Source organism: Triticum dicoccoides, chromosome 7B, assembly GCF_002162155.2.
Source record: "Triticum dicoccoides isolate Atlit2015 ecotype Zavitan chromosome 7B, WEW_v2.0, whole genome shotgun sequence".
NCBI classification, from domain to species: Eukaryota; Viridiplantae; Streptophyta; class Magnoliopsida; order Poales; family Poaceae; genus Triticum; species Triticum dicoccoides.
This window is the reverse complement of record NC_041393.1, coordinates 166,722,250-166,743,740: the sequence shown is the minus strand read 5'-3', so window position 1 is coordinate 166,743,740 and position 21,491 is coordinate 166,722,250.

The following is a 21,491-nucleotide window of genomic DNA, read 5'->3' as shown; positions in this document are numbered from 1 at the left end:
TCCTTCTCACGTGATGATCAGACATGGTTTAGTTGATTTGGATCACGTGATCACTTAGATGATTAGAGGGATGTCTATCTAAGTGGGAGTTGTTAAGTAATATGATTAATTGAACTTAAATTTATCATGTACTTAGTCCTGGTAGTATTTTGGAAATTATGTTGTAGATCAATAGCTCGCGTTGTTGCTTTCATATGTTTATTTTGATAAGTTCCTAGAGAAAACTGTGTTGAAAGATGTTAGTAGCAATGATGCGGATTGGATCCATGATCTGAGGATTACCCTCATTGTTGCACAGAAGAATTATGTCCTTGATGCACCTTTAGGTGACGGACCTATTGCAGGAGCAGATGCAGACGTTATGAACGTTTGGCTAGCTCAATATGATGACTACTTGATAGTTTAGTGCACCATGCTCAACGGCTTAGAATCTGGACTTCAAAGACGTTTTTGAACGTCATGGACCATATGAGATGTTACAGGAGTTGAAGTTAATATTTCAAGCAAATACCCGGGTTGAGAGAGATGAAGTCTCCAACAAGTTCAATAGCTAAAAGCTGGAGGAGAATTGCTCAATTAGTGAGCATGTGCTTAGAATGTATGAGTACTACAATCGCTTGAATCAAATGGGAGTTAATCTTCCAGATAAGATAGTGATTGACAGAATTCTCTAGACACCATCACCAAGTTAGTAGAACTTCATGATGAACTATAGTATGCAAAGGATGACGAAAACGATTCCCGAGCTCTTCGTGATACTGAAATCAATGAGGGTAGAAATCAAGAAAGAACATCAAGTGTTGATGATTGACAAGATCACTAGTTTCAAGAAAAGGGCAAAGGGAAAGAACGGGAAACTTCAAGCAGAATGTCAAGCAAGTTGTCACTCCCGTGAAGAAGCCCAAAGTTGGACCAAAACCTGAAACTGAGTGCTTCTACTGCAAAGGAAATGGTCACTGGAAGCGGAAATACCCTGAATATTTGGTGGATAAGTAGGATGGAAAAGTGAACAAGGGTATATTTGATATATAGGTTATTGATGTGTACATTACTAGTGTTTATAGTAGTCCCTGAGTATTTGATACTTGTTCGGTTGCTAAGATTAGTAACTCGAAATAGGAGTTACAGTAAACAGAGACTAGTTGAAGGGGAAGTGACGATGAGTGTTGGAAGTAGTTCCAAGATTGATATGCTCATCATCGCACACTTCCTATACTTTCGGGATTAGTGTTAAACCTAAATAAATGTTATTTGGCGTTTCCGTTGAGCATGAATATGATTTGATCATGTTTATTGCAATACGATTATTCATTTAAAATCAGAGAATAATTGTTGTTCTGTTTACATGAATAAAACCTTCAATGGTCATACACCCAATGAAAATAGTTTGTTGGATCTCGATCGTAGTGATACACATATTCATAAATATTGATGCCAAAAGATGCAAAGTTAATAATGATAGTGCAACTTATTTGTGGCACTGCTGTTTGGGTCATATCGGTATAAAGCGCATGAAGAAACTCCATAAAGATGGATTTTTGGAATCACTTGGTTATGAATCATTTGATGCTTGCGAACCGTGCCTTTTGGGCAAGGTGACTAAAACTCCGTTCTCCGGAACAATGGAACGAGCTACTGACTTGTTGGAAATAATACATACCAATGTATATGGTCCAATGAGTGTTGATGCTCGTGGCAGGTATCGTTATTTTCTAACCTTTCACAGATGATTTGAGAAGATATGAGTATATCTACTTGATGAAACATAAGTCTGAAACAATTGAAAGGTTCAAAGAATTTCAGAGTGAAGTGGAAAATCATCGTAACAAGAAAATAAATTTTTCTGCGATCTGATCATGGAGACGAATATTTGAGTTACGAGTTTGGCCTTCAGTTAAAATAATGTGGAATAGTTTCACAGCTCACGCCACATGGAACACCACAGCGTAATGGTGTGTCCGAACATCGTAACCGCACTTTATTGGATATGGTGCGATCTATGATGTATGTTACCGATTTACCACTATCGTTTTGGGGTTATGCATTAGATACAGCTGCATTCCCTTTAAATAGGGCACCATCTAAATCCGTTGAGATGACACCGTATGAACTATGGTTTAGAAATAAACCTAAGCTGTCGTTTCTTAAAGTTTGGAGTTGCGATGCTCATGAGAAAAAGGTTTCAACCTGATAAGCTCGAACCCAAATCGGAGAAGTGCGTCTTCATAGAATACCCAAAGGGAACTGTTGGGTACACCTTCTATCACAGATCCGAAGGCAAAACATTCGTTGCTAAGAATGGATCCTTCCTAGGGAAGGAGTTTGTCTCGAAAGAAGTGAGTGGGAGGAAAGTAGAACTTGATGAGGTAACTGTACCTGCTCCCTTATTGGAAAGTAGTTCATCACATAAATCTGTTTCTGTGACACCTACATCAATTAGTGAGGAAGCTAATGATATTGATCATGAAACTTCAGATCAAGTTACTAGCAAACCTTGTAGGTCAACCAGAGTGAGATCCGCACCAGAGTGGTATGGTAATTCTATTCTAGAAGTCATGTTACTAGACCATTATGAACCTATGAACTATGAGGAAGCGATGATGAGCCCAGGTTCCGTGAAATGGCTTGAGGCCATGAAATCTGAGATGGGATTCATGTATGAGAAAAAAGTGTGGACTTTGACTGACTTGCCCGATGATCGACAAGCCATAGAAAATAAATGGATCTTCAAGAGGAAGACATACGCTGATAGTAGTGTTACTATCTACAAAGCTCGACTTGTTGCAAAAGGTTTTTCGACAAGTTCAAGGTGTTGAATACAATGAGATTTTCTCACTCGTATCGATGCTTAAAAGTCTATCTAAATCATGTTAGCAATTGCCACATTTTATGAAATCTGGCAAATGGATGTCAAAACTGCATTCTTTAATGGATATATTAATGAAGAGTTGTATATGATGCAACCAGAAGGTTTTGTCAATCCTAAAGGTGTTAACAAAATGTGCAAGCTCCAGCGATCCATCTATGGATTAGTGCAAGCATCTCGGAGTTGGAATATATGCTTTGATGAGTTGATCAAAGCATATGGTTTTATACGGACTTGTGGTGAAGTCTGTATTTACAAGAAAGTGAGTGGGAGCACTACAGCCTTTCTGATAAATATATGTGAGTGACATATTGTTGACCAGAGATGATGTAGAATTTTCTGGAAAGCATACAGGAGTGTTTAAAAGGATTTCTTCAAAGAAAGACCTCAGTAAAGCTACTTACATATTAAGCATCAAGATCTATTGAGATAGATCAATACGCTTGATAAGATTTTCAATGAGTACATACCTTGACAAGATTTTGAAATAGTTCAAAATGGAACAGTCAAAGGAGTTCTTGCCTGTGTTGCAAGGTGTGAAATTGAGTAAGACTCAAAGCCCGACCATGGCAGAAAATAGAAAGAGAATGAAAAGTCATTCCCTATGCCTCAGTCATAGGTTCTACAAAGTATGCTATGCTGTGTACCAAACCTATTGTATACCTTGCTCAGAGTTTGGCAAGGGAGTACAATTTTGATCTAAGAGTATATCACCGGACAGCGGTCAAGAAAATCCTTAGTGAGGACTAAGGAAATATTTCTCGATTATGGAGGTGATAAAAGAGCCCGTCGTAAAGAGTTACATCGGTGCAAGCTTTTACACCAATCTAGATGACTCTAAGTCTCAATCTGGATACATATTTAAAGTGGGAGCAATTAGCTAGAGTAGCTCCATGCAGAGCATTGTAGACATAGAATTTTTGCAAAATACATACGGCTCTGAATGTGACAGACCCGTTGACTAAACTTCTCTCACGAGCAAAACATGATCACACCTTAGTACTCTTTGGTGTTAATCACATAGCAATGTGAACTAGATTATTGACTCTAGTAAACCCTTTGGGCGCTGGTCACATGATGATGTGAACTATGGGTGTTAATCACATACAGATGTGAATGTTAGTGTTAAATCACATGGTGATGTGAACTAGATTATTGACTCTAGTGCAAGTGGGAGACTGAGGAAATATGCCCTAGAGGCAATAATAAAGTTATTATTTATTTCCTTATTTCATGATAAATGTTTATTATTCATGCTAGAATTGTATTAACCGGAAACATAATACATGTGTGAATACATAGACAAATATTGTGTCACTAGTATGCTTCTACTTGACTAGCTCATTGATCAAAGATGGTTATGTTTCCTGACCATAGACATGAGTTGTCATTTGATTAACGGGATCACATCATTAGGAGAATGATGTTATTGACTTGACCCATTCCGTTAGCTTAGCACTTGATTGTTTAGTATGTTTCTATTGCTTTCTTTATGACTTATACATGTTCCTATGACTATGAGATTATGCAACTCACGTTTATCGGAGGAACACTTTGTGTGCTACCAAATGTCACAACATAACTGGGTGATTACAAAGGAGCTCTATAGGTGTCTCCGAAGGTACATGTTGAGTTGGTGTATTACAAGATTAGGATTTGTAACTCTGATTGTTGAAGAGGTATCTCTGGGCCTCCTCGGTAGTGCACATCACTATAAGCCTTGTAAGCAATGTAGCTAATGAGTTAGTTGTGGGATGATGCATTACACAATGAGTAAAGAGACTTGCCGGTAACGAGATTGAACTAGGTATTGAGATACCGACGATCGAATCTCGGGCAAGTAACATACCGATGACAAAGGGAACAATGTATGTTTTTATGCGGTTTGACCGATAAAGATCTTCGTAGAGTATGTGGGAGCCAATATGAGCATCCAGGTTCCGCTATTGGTTATTGACCGGAAATGTGTCTCGGTCATGTCTACATAGTTCTCAAACCCGTAGGGTCCGCATGCTTAAAGTTCGATGACGGTTATATTATGAGTTTATGTATTTTGATGTACCGAAGGAGTTCGGAGTCCCGGATGAGATCGGGTACATGATGAGGAGTCTCGAAATGGTCGAGATGTAAAGATCGATATATTGGACGACTATATTCGAACATCAGAAAGGTTCTGAGTGATTTGGGTATTTTTCGGAGTACCGGAGAGTTACGGGAATTCGCAGGGGAGTATATGGGCCTTATTGGGCCATACGGGAATAGAGGAGAGAGATCAAAAGGAAGGAGGCCTGCGCCCCCCCTCTGGTCCGAATTGGACAAGGGGTGCAGCCCCCTTTTCCTTCTCCCTCTCCCCGTCTTTCCTTCTCTCCTACTCCAACAAGGAAAGGAGGATTCCTACTTCCGGTGAGAGTAGGACTCCCCCCTTGGCGTGCCCTCCTCTTGGCCGGCCACCTCCCCCCTTGATCCTTCATATACGGGGGTAGGGAGGCACATCTAGACACAGCAATTGATCCTTGAGATCTATTAGCCGTGTGCGGTGCCCCCCTCCACCATATTCCACCTTGATAATATCATAGCAGTGCTTAGGCGAAGCCCTGCGTCGGTAGAGCATCATCATCGTCACCATGCCGTCGTGCTGACGGAACTCTCCCTTGAAGCTTGGCTGGATCGGAGTTCGAGGGACGTCATCAAGCTGAACGTGTGCTGAACTCGGAGGTGCCGTACGTTCGGTACTTGGATCGATCGGATCGTGAAGACGTACGACTACATCAACCGCGTTGTGCTAACGCTTCCACTTTCGGTCTACGAGGGTACGTGGACAACACTCTCCCCTCTCGTTGCTATGCATCACCATGATCTTGCGTGTGCATAGGAATTTTTTTTGAAATTACTACGTTCCCCAACAACTACACCATTAAGTGAGGAAGCTAATGATATTGATCATGAAACTTCATATCAAGTTACTATTGAACCTCGTAGGTCAACCAGAGTAAGATCCGCACCAGAGTGGTACGGTAATCCTATTCCGGAGGTCATGTTACTTGACCATGGCGAACCTGCGAACTATGAGGAAGCGATGATGAGCCCAGATTCCGTAAAATGGCTTGAGGCCATGAAATCTAGGATGGGATCCATGTATGAGAACAAAGTGTGGACTTTGGTTGACATGCCCGATGATCGGCAAGCCATAGAGAATAAATGGATCTTCAAGAAGAAGACTGATGCTGATGGTAATGTTACTGTCTACAAAGCTCGACTTGTTGCGAAAGGTTTTCGACAAGTTCAAGGGGTTGACTACAATGAGACTTTCTCACCCATAGCGATGCTTAAGTCTGTCTGAATCATGTTAGCAATTGCCGCATTTTATGATTATGAAATTTGGCAAATGGATGTCAAAACTGCATTCCTGAATGGATTTCTGGAAGAAGAGATGTATATGATGCAACCAGAAGGTTTTTGTAGCGACCAGACCTCAAACAGTCTGATCTATGTACTCAGTGTCATCCCTGGATCAGTAATGCTGACACCACACAGTACTCGGAGGATTTATAACAGAGTAGCAATCACACACTTATTGCATCGAATGTCTCAAGAGAGAACTTATTGAAATAAGTATGGCTTAAGGCCATCTAAATACGATAACAGCGGAAGGCTTGGAAGAAAAACGAGTCCATCAACTCCAACGGCATCACTGAGTATAGAACCACGACCTAAAAGCACCTTACTCGTCGTCTGAAAAGTCTGCAACATGAAACGTTGCAGCCCGAAAACGGGTCAGCACATGGAATATGCTGGCAATGTAACACATAGAGGATAACAATGGAATAAGCTATACTATATGCATATTTGGCTGGTGGAAAAGCTCTATGGTTACAGTTTTGTGTAAAGCCAATTTTTCCCTACTGCAAAGGAATAAATTCATTTAACTATCATGGTGGTTGTTAAACATTGAGAATGGTTGACATCATTCTCAATCCCAATTAAAAGTACTTATTAACATCCCAACAATATTAATTAGAAGTAACAATGATGAGATTCATATGATATCCAAGTACTAGATACTCAAGATGTCCATAACCGGGGACACGGCTAACCATGATTAGTTTGTTACACTCTGCAGAGGTTTGCGCACTTTTCTCCACATGACTCGATCGCCTCCGTTTGGTTTCTCGCACTACATGGTGTTTGAGAAACGGATGACCGAGACATACTCTTTCAGAAGCGCTCGCACCTTACGTAAAGGGTAGACCGTACCAACCTACATCCCCTACATCTGCTAGTCCACCCTATAAGAGTTTGCACGACTTAGTCAACTATTCTAGAGCCCATAATAGCATGTGGCTGCACACGGAAGTTTCTAGTTTGAATAGTCTCATGATCCCTTTGAGCCTGGGTGGCGGTCCGAAGAAAAACAGGCAAGTCCTGATGGAAACCAGGTGCCTCAATCCACCCAGATGTGTGTTTAAGTTGCCACCTTAAATAAACCATTAATCAACAATCTCACATCTGTCATGGATACACTCACCCAATCCACGTCTACTAGCATAGCATGGCATAATAAGCAAACATAGAAGTAACTCCCAGGGGTTTGAAAATAAAACAGGTAATAGGTACTACCTCAACTACTTCCCATAACCCACAATTTAATTAGATCCTAATCATGCAATGTTTGGGGCTTGATCTAATGCATAAAAACTGGGTATGAGAAAAAGTATGATCAAAGTGTTACTTGCCTTGCTGATGATCCGCGAAACCTAGAGACTCGAAGTAACAGGCGGCGCACTCCGGGTATTCTATCACAGACAAACAAACAAGCATACATTAAGTACTCATCTAATGCACAGGTAAAACTCGAATAAAAGATCTAACCAGAAAGTTCAACTTAAGAACTTCGGTTTGCAAAAAGAATCAAATCAACCAAAGCATCGGAAATCAAACGGCGAAAGAAAACAGCTTCGTTTTACTAATCTGGATCTAAGTCAATTTTTTACAGAAGCAAAAACTTGTTTAAGTTGATTATTCGGAAAGAGGGTTTCGAGACGAAACTCCAGGCGCTTGAATCGCCTGATTCCGATAAACGAGCGAAAACGTATACTAAAACGAAAATCGGATCAGGAATCGCGATCAGAAAAATCGCGGATTAAATCCGAGAAAAAGAAAAACGACAAACAGGTTAACGAACGGACGTTCGTTAACTAAACTAATCTGATGAACGCGTTTGTTAAAAAATGAACGAACGAGCGAACGCTCGCTGTTTAACCTAAACCGGAAAAAAAGAAACTAAAAAAACGAAAATAAACCAAAGAAAACCGCCCGGTTTTCTAAAAAAACCGGCGGCCCACAGAACGAGGTGGCAGCGAACCTCGGCGGCGGGGTCGGCGGTGAGTCGGCGGCGGCTCCGGCGGCGGCTCCGGCGATGGCAGGCGGCGGCGGCGGCGGATCCGGCGGCGGCGGCGCGGATCTAGGGTTAGGGTTTCCGGGGCGGGGTGGGCTGGCGTCGGGGTGGGCTAGGGCTGGCGGCGGGGCGGCGCTATATATAGTGCCCCGCCCTCCGAGCGGAGTCCCGCTCGGGCACGGCCCGAGGTCGGTTGCGCGTTTTTTTAAATAATTACGCGCAGAAAAACAAACGAAAGAAATACTAAACGGACTCCAAAAATCCCGAAATAAATTTTCCCCGGCTTCTAAAATCAAGTCGGACAAGATGAACATTTATTTGGGGCCTAAATGCAATTTTGAAAAACGCGCATTTTCCTAAACTCAAAATAAAAGGCGAAAAACTCCAAAATAAAATCTTATTTGATTTTTTTATTAAATCCTCATTATTTCTTTATTTTTGGGAAAGTCATTTTATTCCCTCTCTCATATTTTGATAGAAGAAATAATTGAAGATAAAATAATTAAAATCAAATGATCCTATTTTCAAAATTTGAGAAAACACAAAAAATGAAAATAACGAAATCCCCAACTCTCTCCGTGGGTCCTTGAGTTGTGTAGAATTTCTAGGACCGAGCAAAAATGCAACGAAAAATATGATATGCAATGATGCTCTATGTATAACATTCCAAATTGAAAATTTGGGATGTTACAAACCTACCCCCTTAAGATGAATCTCGCCCTCGAGATTCGGGTTGGCTAGAAAATAGGTGAGGGTGGTCCTTGAGCAAATCTTCCTCTCGCTCCCAGGTGGCTTCATCCTCAGTGTGGTGGCTCCACTGAACTTTGCAAAACTTAATGACCTTGCTGCGGGTAACTCGACTGGCAAACTCGAGAATCTTAACAGGTTTCTCTTCATAGGTCAAATCATCATTCAACTGAATTGCTTGCAGTGGCACTGTATCTCTCAGTGGTATATCAGCCATCTCTGCGTGACACTTCCTCAACTGAGAAACATGGAACACATCGTGAACACCTGACAATCCCTCGGGTAATTCCAACTTGTACGCTACTTCTCCCATGCGTTCCAAAACACGATAAGTCCTAAAAATCGGGGTGCTAACTTTACTTTAACTCCAAAACGCTTAACTCCTCGAAGTGGCGATACTCGAAGATAAACTCTGTCTCCGACTTCGTATTCTGTCTCCTTGCGTTTTGAATCTGCATAGCTCTTCTGCCTTGACTGGTCTACCTTGAGCCTATCGCGAATCAACTTTACTTTCTGCTCAGACTCCTTAATCAAATCTGGTCCAAACAACTGGCGGTCTCCAACTTCATCCCACAACAAACGGGGTTCTGCACCTCCTTCCGTACAAGGCTTCGAAAGGGGCCATTTTCAAACTGGATTGATAACTGTTGTTGTAAGAAAACTCCGCATATGGCAAGTTGTCATCCCTACTTGATCCATAATCCAAGGCACAAGCTCTAAGCATATCCTACAAAATCTGATTGACTCTCTCGGTCTGTCCATCTGTCTGTGGGTGGAAAGCTATGCTAAACTCAAGCCTGGTTCCCAATGTTTCGTGCAACTGTTTCCAGAACTTTGAGGGGAATTGGGTTCCTCTGTCTGATACGATACTCCTCGGAACTCCATGCAAACATACAATCCTTGTCATGTATAGGTGGTCTTTACTGGAATGAAATGAGATACCTTCGTCAAACGATCGACTACAACCCAAATCGAGTCATAGCCTGAACGGGTCCTGGGCAATCCCGTGATGAAATCCATACCTAATTTATCCCACTTCCATTCGGGTATAGGCAATGGCTGTAGCGATCCTGCTGGCTTCTGATGTTCTGCCTTCACCCTCTGACATACATCACAAACTGCTACATACTCTGCAATATCCTTCTTCATTCTAGTCCACCAGAAAGTTGCCTTCAAATCTAAATACATCTTGGTATTTCCTGGGTGAATCGAATATGGTGAATCATGTGCCTCTTGCAAAATCAACTTCCATATCTTCGGATCACTTGGCACGTAAATGCGGCCCTCAAACCATAAGGTATCATGCTCATCCTCACGAAATCCTTTAGCTTTTCCCTTGCTCATCCTTTCCTTAATGGAAGCAACTTCCTTATCTGTCTTTTGAGCTTCTCTGATTTTATCCATCAAAGTAGATTGAATCTCCAATGCTGCTACAAAGCCTTTCGGAACTATTTCCAAACATAGCTCCCGGAATTCCTCTGCTAATTCTTTTGGTAAACCTTCGGTCATTAGGGTGTTGATGGCTCTTGCGGATCAATGTGTCTGCTACAACGTTAGCCTTTCCGGGATGATAATGCAAACTCATATCATAATCTTTAATAAGTTACAACCACCTCCTCTGTCTGAGGTTTAATTCCTTCTGCGTGAAAATGTACTTCAAACTCTTGTGATCCGTGTACACCTCACAATGATTCCCAATGAGGAAATGTCTCCATGTTTTCAACGCATGCACTACGGCGGCTAACTCCAAATCATGCGTGGCATAGTTTAATTCGTGAGGTTATAGCTGTCGCGAAGCATACGAAACAACTCTTCCCTCCTGCATAAGCACTGTTCCAAGTCCTCGACGTGAAGCGTCACAATACACTTCATAATCCTTGGTCTGATCTGGCAGAATTAACACTGGTGAGGTAACCAAACGTTTCTTCAACTCTTGGAAACTAGCTTCACACTCCTCAGTCCAAACGAACTTGGTATCCTTCTTTAACAACTCGGTCATAGGCATCGCAATCTTTGAGAAATTTTCAATAAATCTCCGGTAGTATCCTGCGAGTCCAAGGAAACTCCTGATCTCTCCAACTGTTGTTGGTGCTTCCCTGTTTGTTACTGTGACAACTTTAGTGGGGTCTACTGCTATACCTTCTCCGGATATAACATGTCCTAGAAATCCAACTTCCTTCAGCCAAAACTCACACTTGCTGAACTTGGCATATAGCTGATGTTCTCTGAGCTTCTCGAGTACCAAATGCAAATGCTCCTTATGTTCCTCTTCATTCTTCAAGTAAACCAAAATATCATCAATGAACACCACGACGAACTTATCCAAAAACTCCATAAATACCTTGTTCATCATGTTCATAAAATAGGCTGGGGCATTAGTCAGACCAAATGACATAACAGTATACTCATACAGCCCGTACCTGGTGGTAAAAGCCGTCTTAGGTATATCCTGCTCTCGAATCTTCAACTGATGGTACCCTGATCGCAAATCGATCTTGGAAAACACCTTAGCTCCTTGCAACCGATCAAACAGATCGTTGATCATCGGTAGTGGGTACTTGTTCTTGATTGTTACTTCATTCAATCCGCGATAATCCACAACCATTCTTAATGATCCATCCTTCTTCTCCACTAGGAGTACTGGCGATCCCCAAGGTGAAGAACTTGGGCGAATAAAACCTTTGTCCAACAACTCCTTAATCTGCTTTTTAATTTCCTCCAAATCTTGGGCGGGCATCCTATACGGTCTCTTGGATATTGGCCCAGTGCCTGGCAGTAGTTCAATTAAGAACTCAATGTCTCTATCTGGTGGCATGCCTGGCAACTCTTCCAGAAATACATCGGGGAAATCCCTTACCACTGGTACTTCCTCCTGCACAACTCCTGATAAGGAATTTACATGTGCTCTTCTCGGCTCATGCCGTTATACATACTTGATTCTCCTTCCTTCAGGGGTGGTGAGCAAAATCGACTTACTGGCGCAATCTATATTCCCTCCATACTTCGATAACCAATCCATGCCTAATATCACATTCAAACCTTGCGATTCCAGAACTATTAGGTCCGAGGGAAATACATGGTGTCCAATCCTTAATGGCAGTCGATCACACCATATACTAGCCATATACTTTGCTCCGGGTGAGGTTACTAGCATGGGTCACTTAAGGGCTTGGGTTGGTAGTTTATATTTATCCACAAATCCCCTTGATATGTATGAATGCGATGCACCAGTATCAAAAAGAACAACTGCAGTAAATGCCTTAACCAAAAACTTACCTATTACTGCGTCTGGCTGGGCTTCAACCTCCTCCACGGTAACGTGGTTCACTTGTCCTCTATTGAAAGGGTTCGGCTTCTTTCCTGAGCTTCCATTGCCATTACCATTTTGGGCTTCTGGGCAATCATTTGCATAATGCCAAGTCTTACGGCACTTATAACAAGTGATATGGCTCAGGTCTACCTTAGATGGTGTTGACGGGTCGGTGCGGTTTTGTCCATTACTTCCTCCATTCCCATTCCCATTCTTTGTGCCATTATGATTGTGCGAGCTGCCTTCTCCATGGGTATGCTAAAACTGTCCTCCTGACTTCGGGGTAAAACATAGTTTCTGCTGAGCTCCAGAATTGTGCTTCCCCTGTCCATACTTCCTCTTACGATTTTCATTCTGCTGCTGCTTTCCCTCAACCATAAGAGCACGATCTACTAACTCCTGGTAGTTATTGAATGTGGCTACCATCAACTGCATGCTCAGCTCATCATTCAGTCCTTCTAGAAACTTCTCCTGCTTAGCTGCATCCGTAGCAACGTCATGTGGGGCATAACGTGCTAGCTTACTGAAATCATCCACATACTGGCCAACTGTCCGTCCTCCTTGGCGTAAGTTGCGAAACTCACGCTTCTTCATGGCCATAGCTCCTGCCGAAACATGGGTAGTACGGAAAGCTTGCTGAAACTGATTCCATGTGACAGTGTCTACAGGGTAAGTGGCTGTAAAATTCTCCCACCATGCTGCTGCTGGTCCTTCAAGCTGGTGTGCAGCAAACTTCACCTTTTCTCCATCTGTACATCCTGCAGTGGTCAACTCCCTCCCTATCTTACGGAGCCAATCATCTGCAACAATCGGCTCGGTGCTACTGGAAAACACCGGCAGATTCAGCCTTAAGAAACGGGTCAGATGGTCAACAAGTGGTGGTGGCGGTGGGTTGTTGTTGTTATTGTTGTTGCCTTGGTTCTGTACCAATGTCTGAATCAAGGCATTCTGCTGCTGAATCAACTGAGTGATCTCTGGCGGGAAAACAAATCCAGGGTCGCATCTCGGAGGCATTTGAGGGTTTATAGAAAAGACGAGAGTTTAGAATAGAATGAGGTCTAGTGATAAAACACTACCCATATGCACATGAGACAAATCACATAATATCACTCCAATCAATTCAAACAAGGGCATACAGCGGTCTAACTATCATTACAAAGTGCTTGGACTAAAACTAATTAAATGGTGGAAAATTCTACTACTATTATGGTGGTCAACTAGAAAAACTGCTCCGATGAAGACTCCATGATATCTGCTACAGCTTCATCTTCGAAATCATCATCACTGGGATCGGCATCGGTGTCGTCGATGATGATGTAGTTCTCGGGACAGGTGCAATCTTCATCTTCGCCTCCGGGTGCTGAATTTCCCATGAATACTCCAATCTTCTCCTTAAGGTCGCCATTCTGTCTTACTAGAGCGACGATTTCTTCCATATAGTCTATGCGAGTGGCTTTCAGTTCTCCTTCTAGTTCGATAATCTTGGCTTTTGCTGTCTTCAACTCCAGCATGTCTGCGCACATCTGGTTCTCCTGGCGTCGGATGTGTTGGTTTAATTCCTGGATAAAAGCTGCAATTGAGAGGTCCTTCCTGGTGTTGATCATCTCCCAATGCTCATCTCGGCGCCCACAAATCTGATAGATAGTATCCTTGAGGTCTTCTTTGTAAACTTCTCCAATTCGTCCCATGGCGATGTGAGCTGCCATGCTCTTTCCTAGGCCCCATGTTGGTGTATCAAAAGAAAACTCTATGGGCTCCGTGACTGGTGCAAATGTCCTTCCTGGAACGTAGACTTGAATCATCCAGCGTTCCTCTTCGGGTAAAGTGGCGTTGAAGATCCCGGTGAAGCTTGGTACTCCTATGTTCAGGTATCTAGTGACTTCCTTCAGGTGTCTTCCGAAGGGTATATCTTCATTCGGCTGGGTGAACTTGATCCTCGCTTCCATCACCCTAAAAGAGTAGAAAAGATGAGGAGTTAGAAATGAGAAGAGAGAGTAGTGATCTAGGGCTTTAGCTTAATGGTCGTGTCCTACAGTCAGCGTGTGCTCTGATACCATCTTTGTAGCGACCAGACCTCAAACAGTCTGATCTCTGTGCTCAGTGTCATCCCTGGATCAGTAATGCTGACACCACACAGTACTCGGAGGATTTATAACAGAGTAGCAATCACACACTTATTACATCGAATGTCTCAAGAGAGAACTTATTGAAATAAGTATGGCTTAAGGCCATCTAAATACAATAACTGCGGAAGGCTTGGAAGAAAAGCAAGTCCATCAACTCCAACGGCATCACTGAGTATAGAACCACGACCTAAAAGCACCTTACTCCTCGTCTGAAAAGTCTGCAACATGAAACGTTGCAGCCCGAAAACGGGTCAGCACATGGAATATGCTGGCAATGTAACACATAGAGGATAAAAATGGAATAAGCTATACTACATGCATATTTGGCTGGTGGAAAAGCTCTATGGTTACAGTTTTGCGTAAAGCCAATTTTTCCCTACTGCAAAGGAATAAATTCATTTAACTATCATGGTGGTTGTTAAACATTGAGAATGGTTGACAGCATTCTCAACCCCAATTAAAAGTACTTATTAACATCCCAACAACATTAATTAGAAGTAACAATGATGAGATTCATATGATATCCAAGTACTAGATACTCAAGATGTCCATAACCGGGGACACGGCTAACCATGATTAGTTTGTTACACTCTGCAGAGGTTTGCGCACTTTTCCCCACATGACTCGATCGCCTCCGTTTGGCTTCTCGCACTACATGGTGTTTGAGAAACGGATGACCGAGACATAGTCTTTCAGAAGCGCTCGCACCTTACGTAAAGGGTAGACCGTACCAACCTACATCCCCTACATCTGCTAGTCCACCCTGTAAGAGTTCGCACGACTTAGTCAACTATGCTAGATCCCATAATAGCATGTGGCTGCACACGGAAGTTTCTAGTTTGAATAGTCTCATGATCCCTTTGAGCCTAGGTGGCGGTCCGAAGAAAAACAGGCAAGTCCTGATGGAAACCAGGTGCCTCAATCCACCCAGATGTGTGTTTAAGTTGCCACCTTAAATAAACCATTAATCAACAATCTCACATCTGTCATGGATACACTCACCCAATCCACGTCTACTAGCATAGCATGGCATAATAAGCAAACGTAGAAGTAACTCCCAGGGGTTTGAAAATAAAACAGGTAATAGGTACTACCTCAACTACTTCCCATAGCCAACAATTTAATTAGATCCTAATCATGCAATGTTTGGGGATTGATCTAATGCATAAAAACTGGGTATGAGAAAAAGTATGATCAAAGTGTTACTTGCCTTGCTGATGATCCGCGAAACCTAGAGACTCGAAGTAACAGGCGGCACACTCCGGGTATTCTATCGCAGACAAACAAACAAGTATACATTAAGTACTCATGTAATGCAGAGGTAAAATTCGAATAAAAGATCTAACCAAAAAGTTCAACTTAAGAACTCCGGTTTGTAAAAAGAATCAAATCAACTAAAGCATCGGAAATCAAACGGCGAAAGAAAACAGCTTCGTTTTACTAATCTGGATCTAAGTCAATTTTTTATAGAAGAAAAAACTTGTTTAAGTTGATTATTCGGAAAGAGAGTTTTGAGACGAAACTCCAGGCGCTTGAATCGCCTGATTCCGATAAACGAGCGAAAAGATATACTAAAACAAAAATCGGATCAGGAATCGCGATCAGAAAAATCGCGGATTAAATCCGAGAAAAAGAAAAACGACGAACAGGTTAACGAACGGACGTTCATTAACTAAACTAATCTGATTAACACGTTCGTTAAAAAACGAACGAACGAGCGAACGCTCGCTATTAAACCTAAACCGGAAAAAAGGAAACTAAAAAAACGAAAATAAACCGAAGAAAACCGCCCGGTTTTCTAAAAAAACCGGCGGCACGCGGAACGAGGCGGCGGCGAACCTCGGCGGCGGGGTCGGCGGCGAGTCGGCTGTGGCTCCGGCGGCGGCTCCGGCGACGGCAGGCGGCAGCGGCAGCGGCGGCGGCGGCGGCGGCGGATCCGGTGGCGGCGTTTTGGATCTAGGGTTAGGGTTTTCGGGGCAGGGTGGGCTGGCGGCGGGGTGGGCTGGGGCTGGCGGCGGGGCTGCTCGGTGGGCTGGGGGCGCCGGGGCGGCGCTAAATATTGTGCCCCCCGAGCGGAGTCCCGCTCGGGCACGGCCCAAGGTCGTTTGCGCGTTTTTTTAAATAATTACGCACAGAAAAATAAATGAAAGAAATACTAAACGGACTCCAAAAATCCCGAAAGAAATTTTCCCCGGCTTCTAAATTCAAGCCGGACAAGATGAACATTTATTTGGGGCCTAAATGCTATTTTGAAAAACGCGCATTTTTCCTAAACTCAAAATAAAAGGCGAAAAACTCCAAAATAAAATCTTATTTGATTTTTTATTAAATCCTCATTATTTCTTTATTTTTGGGAAAGTCATTTTATTCCCTCTCTCATATTTTGATAGAAGAAATAATTGAAGATAAAATAATTAAAATCAAATGATCCTATTTTCAAAATTTGAGAAAACTCAAAATATGAAAATAACGATATCCCCAACTCTCTCCGTGGGTCCTTGAGTTGTGTAGAATTTCTAGGACCGAGAAAAAATGCAACGAAAAATATGATATGCAATGATGCTCTATGTATAACATTCCAAATTGAAAATTTGGGATGTTACAGTTTTGTTGGTCCAAAGGATGCTAACAAAGTGTGCAAGCTCCAGCGATCCATTTATGAACTGGTGCAAGCCTCTCGGAGTTGGAATAAACGCTTTGATAGTGTGATCAAAGCATATGGTTTTATACAGACTTTTGGAGAATCCTGTATTTAGAAGAAAGTGAGTGGGAGCTCTGTAGCATTTCTAATATTATATGTGGACGACATATTATTGATTGGAAATGATATAGAATTTCTGGATAGCATAAAAGGATACTTGAATAAAAGTTTTTCAATGAAAGACCTCGGTGCAGCTGCTTACATATTGGGTATCAAGATCTATAGAGATAGATCAAGATGCTTAATTGGACTTTCACAAAGTACATACCTTGATAAAGTTTTGAAAAGGTTCAAAATGGATCAAGCAAAGAAAGGTTTCTTGCCTGTAATACAAGGTGTGAAATTGAGTCAGACTCAATGCCCGACCACTTCAGAAGATAGAGAGAAAATGAAAGAAGTTCCCTATGCTTCAGCCATAGGCTCTATCATGTATTCAATGTTGTGTACCAGACCTGATGTGTGCCTTGATATTAGTTTAGCAGGGAGGTAGCAAAGTAATCCAGGAGTGGACCACTGGACAACGGTCAAGAACATCCTGAAATACCTAAAAAGGACTAAGGATATGTTTCTCGTTTATGGAGGTGACAAAGAGCTAGTCGTAAATGGTTACATCGATGCAAGCTTTGACACTGATCCGGATGATTCTAAATCGCAAACCGGATATGTGTTTATATTGAACGGTGGAGCTGACAGTTGGTGCAGTTCTAAACAAAGCGTCGTGGCGGGATCTACATGTGAAGCGGAGTACATAGCTGCTTCGGAAGCAGAAAATGAAGGAGTCTGGATGAAGGAGTTCATATCCGATCTAGGTGTCATACCTAGTGCATCGGGTCCAATGAAAATCTTTTGTGACAATACTGGTGCAATTGCCTTGGCAAAGGAATCCAGATTTCACAAAAGAACCAAGCACATCAAGAGACGCTTCAATTCCATCCGGGATCAAGTCCAGGTTGGAGACATAGCGATTTGCAAGATACATACGGATCTGAATGTTGCAGACCCATTGACTAAGCGTCTTCCACGAGCAAAACATGATCAGCACAGCTCCATGGTTGTTAGAATCATTACTGTGTAATCTAGATTATTGACTCTAGTGCAAGTGGGAGATTGAAGGAAATATACCCTAGAGGCAATAATAAATTTATTATTTATTTCCTCATATCATGATAAATGTTTATTATTCATGCTAGAATTGTATTACCTGGAAACATAATACATGTGTGAATACATAGACAAACATAGTGTCACTAGTATGCCTCTACTTGACTAGCTCGTAAATCAAAGATGGTTAAGTTTCCTAACCATAGACATGAGTTGTCATTTGATTAACGGGATCACATCATTAGGAGAATGATGTGATTGACTTGACCCATTCCGTTAGCTTAGCACTTGATCGTTTAGTATGTTGCTATTGCTTTCTTCATGACTTATACATGTTCCTATGACTGTGAGGCTATGTAACTCCCGCTTACCGGAGGAACACTTTGTGTGCTACCAAACGTCACAACGTAACTGGGTGATTATAAAGGTGCTCTACAGGTGTCTCCAAAGGTACTTGTTGAGTTGACGTATTTTGAGATTAGGATTTGTCACTTCGATTGTCGGAGAGGTATCTCTGGGCTCTCTCGGCAATGTAGCTAATGAGTTAGTTACAGGATGATGTATTATGTAACGAGTAATGAGACTTGCCGGTAACTAGATTGAACTAGGTATTGAGATACCGACGATCGAATCTCGGGCAAGTAACATACCGATGACAAAGGGAACAACGTATGTTGTTATGCGGTTTGACCGATAAAGGTCTTCATAGAATATGTAGGAGCCAATATGAGCATCCAGGTTCCGCGATTGGTTATTCACCGGAGATGTGTCTCGGTTATGTCTACATAGTTCTTGTACCCGCAGGGTCTGCACGCTTAAAGTTTCGATGATAGTTATATTATGAGTTTATGAGTTTTGATGTACCGAAGGTTGTTCGGAGTCCCGGATGTGATCACGGACATGACGAGGAGTATCAAAATGGTCGAGACATAAAGATTGATACATTGGAAGCCTATATTTGGATATCGGAAGTGTTCCGGGTGAAATCGGGATTTTACCGGAGTACCGAGGGGTTACCGGAACCCCCTGGGGGCTTAATGGGCCATAGTGGGCCTTAGTGGGGAAGAGGAGAGGCGGCTAGGGTAGGCCCGCGTGCCCCTCCCCCTAGTCCGAATAGGACAAGGAGAGGGGGCGGCGCCCCCCCCTTTCCTTCCTCTCTCCCTCCTCTTTCCCCCCTTTCTCCTAATCCAACAACGAAGGGAGGGAGTCCTACTCCCGGTGGGAGTAGGACTCCTCCTGGCGCGCCTCCTCCTAGCCGGCCTCACCTCCCCCCCTTGCCCCTTTATATACGAGGGAGGGGGCACCGCAAAGAGACAACTATTGATCATTGATCTCTTAGCCGTGTGCGGTGCCCCCCTCCACCATAGTCCTCCTCGATAATATTGTAGCGGTGCTTAGGCGAAGCCCTGCGTGGGTAGAACATCATCATCGTCACCACGCCATCGTGCTGGCGGAACTCTCCCATGACACTCGGCTGGATCGAAGTTTGAGGGATGTGATCGAGCTGAACGTGTGCAAGAACTCGGAGGTGCCGTGCTTTCGGTGGTTGATCCGTCGGGCCGTGAAGACGTACGACTACATCAACCGCGTTGTGCTAACGCTTGCACTTTCGGTCTACGAGGGTACGTGGACAACACTCTCCCCTCTCGTTGTTATGCATCACCATGATCTTGCGTGTGCGTAGGAATTTTTTTGAAATTACTATGTTCCCCAACATTTTCATTCGTGTGAATTGTATCAATGCATATCTTAGTTTCCTTTCGATACTCTATTTCAGTTTTATGTAGTTTGTTTTTCATTTGTTCTGCTGCTAGATTCTGAGAGTTTTGAGTTTTCCAAAGAAAATTTAAAACTCCCATTTACCCTCCCCCCTGGTGGGCGTACTCCTTTCCTCCAATTGGTATCAGAGTAAGGTACTTCTTGACTCATCTCATTTTAGTCGAACAACTTTGGAGTTTAAGTATGCCTTTAGTGAACTACAAATTGAATCTGAAGATTCCAATATTTGATGGGATAGACTGCCCTTTCTGGAAGGAGAAGATAAAGATCTGTCTCCGAGCAATAGATGATGATATGTGGAACATGGTGCAGTTCGGGCTCACAATTGATGTACTTCAAGCCCCTACCGATGAAGAAAAGAAGCTCATTCAGCTAGATGCTCAAGCCAAAGATGAGATTGGCGGTCATCTCAATCGAGTACCATTTCTTTGCTATCGCCAATGTGAAACTGCGAAGGAAGCGGGATGTCCTCGAGAAGATAAATGAAGGAGTTTCATCTGAGAAACAAGCTCGAACTGATACTCTACGGGCCAAATTCAATTGATTCAAGTGCATTGGAAATGAAAGCTATTAGCAAACCTTCAATCATCTGAGTGACATCGAAAATGAGCTTCAAGGTCTCAGCGCTAAAGACATCACTGACCATGAAGTCGTGAAGAAACTGCTAATATCTCCTGACAGTTCTTTCGACACACTTGTTCTGATGATACGTGAACAAGCTGATTTTAGAAACCTTGACTTTGCTAATATCATGGAAAGAATGAACACCCACGAGGAATAGGAAGAAGAGAAAAGAGATCTATATGGCTCAAGTCAACACAAAAATCATGCTCTTAAGGTTGTGGCTGATTCTTCCTCCGATGGAAATGCCGAAGAAGATTCAAATGACCCAGAAAGACTCAGCAAAGATCTCACACTGATCACGAAAAGATTCCAACGCTTTCACAAGAAGATACAGTTCCAGAAAAGAAGTTCAAGCAACTCTTGGGGTTCAAAATTGTTGGGGAACGTAGAATGCAATTTCAAAAAAATTCCTACACTCACGCAAGATCTATCTAAGAGATGCATAGCAACAAGAGGGGGAGAGTGTGTCTACGTACCCTCATAGACCGAAAGCGGAAGCGTTTGCCAACGCGGTTGATGTAGTCGAACTTCTTCTCATTCCGACTGATCAAGTACCGAATATATGGCACCTCTGAGTTCTGCACACGTTCATCTCGATGATGTCCCTCGAACTCTTGATCCAGCAGAGTGTCGAGGAAGTAGAAGAGTTTTGTCAGCATGACGGCATGGTCACGATGATCGTGAAGTTATCCGCGCAGGGCTTCGCCTAAGCACTACGTGAATATGACCAAAGGCGTAAACTGTGGAGGGGGCGTCGCACACGGCTAACAATTGCTGATGTGTGTTCTAGGCACCCTCTCCCCATGTATATATATGTGGGAGGGGGAGAGAGGCAGCCTTGG